Below are 1,765 nucleotides of genomic sequence, written 5' to 3'. Positions count from 1 at the left end.
TTTATTTCTCGATTGAAAAGCTAGTATTTCAATGTTCACTATTCGATTAAAACCTCTCCCTAGAAAGTACTGACAAAGCTAAAGATCCTTTGGTAAGGGGATTTTGTGGTGTGAAAAGTGTGCCCTTTCATGGAAAATATGACTTCATTACAAGCACATCGTGTGAAATATGACCCACGTTCATTTAAATTTGAACGTCGGTGTTGCTATATATGCACGTGGTAGCTATGAAGAAACCGTACAAGGAAATGTAGGCATTTCTTTCATGCAACTGTCTTGTTTATAAATCGGAGTGGCTCCAATACGTTAGGTGAAGATTAAAATCCGGCTCGGATTGATATTAGTTCGACTCAAATACGACAGTAGTAAGTCCTGTCTGTGTCCCTTTAGTCAATCGCTTAGACCGTAAGGTTCTAACGCTAATTATACTACATTTACAACACTATTAAATACAAACATATTATTCCGTTGTGTACATTAGACCCATGATACAATAAATATAAGATAATGATATTGCGCATGTAGGAGGAGTTATAAATCACGTGCATGACGTCACGCGGTGAATTTCAAATTAAATATAATTATCTGTCAGTGTAGATTTTGGTGCTTTTTTGGAATTTGTGAATTAGTTTTCAACAAAATGAGGTGTTCCGTGGTTGGATATACCACATCTAATGGATCAAAACTGTTTTCAAGCAATCTAATGCTTTTCCGGTTCCCGAATGATCAAAATATTCAAAAGCGTTGGGTGTTAGCTTGTAACCGGCCAGGTCACATTAATATGAAAACTACCAGAGTATGTTCGAAACATTTTGACGAGTCGTCTTATGAACGGAATTTGCGGTTTGAACTACTGTGCTATACCGCCCGAAATCGTCGACTGTTGAAACCAGACGCCGTACCATTTCTCAATTTGCCACTGGGAAACTCAAAGGTTGTGAAAGGGGAATCGGCCCGAACCAGTCGCATTAACAAAAGAAATAGGTCAAAATTAGTTGCGACTCTTCTACAAACCAGGTAAGTTTCTTGTTTTGGTGTATTTGAAATTGGTTTAGAGACGTTTTCAGAGGGAAATCTACCGTAAAGTATTATTAGCTATATTTCATGGTTTTGTTTAGTTATAGGAGTGTTGGCGATGGTCGTTTTGGTAATAAGATTGAAGTAAATCAGGTGTTGGATGACATATTATTAATATTTCGAATGCTGTAGCGCAAACAGAAGATGTTAGCACTAGAAGAGATGCAAGGTAGTTTAGAAAGCATGAGAAATGCATTTATTTTGTCTTCTTCAATAAATCATGATTTTTTTAAATTCCAGTACGAACACTGATGCTGACAACAGAGACGAGATAATTGCCAAATTCAAAGAAGAAAATGAAATTTTTCACAGGTTTTTCACCACCACTGAAATCTGTAAATTAAAACATCCTTATAAGGGAGTAACATGGACAATTGAAGATATTTCGAAAGCTATTATCATTCAATCAGCTGGTACAAGAGCCTATAGGTTGTTACGGAAAAAAGGATACCCTCTGCCAGCAGTGTCAACGCTTAGAGCATGGTGTAAAAAAATTCAATTAATGCCTGAAATATTAAAGAAGGTAGTAATAATAGTGTTTGACTCCATCTCATATCTCAGTGTTCACGAGATTACTGATTTAATATGTTATGTGGACTTGTTTATTTAATATTTTGTAAATAACTTGAGACTATTCTAATAACAAACATGTCTTTTTTTGTACCTACTCCTTTACACTTCCTGGATG

At 35.8% G+C, this 1,765-nt stretch overlaps 1 long non-coding RNA gene across 1 annotated transcript; it reads left to right on the top strand.

Annotated features, from left to right (window-relative positions):
* The first annotated feature begins 732 nt into the window (after positions 1 to 732).
* On the top strand, positions 733 to 1,366 carry LOC116159609. The gene is made up of 2 exons (XR_004143012.1): positions 733 to 1,246; positions 1,318 to 1,366. It is a non-coding gene; the product is annotated as an uncharacterized LOC116159609 (long non-coding RNA).
* The last annotated feature ends 399 nt before the right edge of the window (positions 1,367 to 1,765 follow it).

This window comes from Photinus pyralis, unplaced genomic scaffold, assembly GCF_008802855.1.
Source record: "Photinus pyralis isolate 1611_PpyrPB1 unplaced genomic scaffold, Ppyr1.3 Ppyr1.4_LG1, whole genome shotgun sequence".
NCBI lineage: Eukaryota > Metazoa > Arthropoda > Insecta > Coleoptera > Lampyridae > Photinus > Photinus pyralis.
Note: the sequence above shows the minus strand (reverse complement) of the source record. Positions and strands in the feature narration are given on the sequence as shown.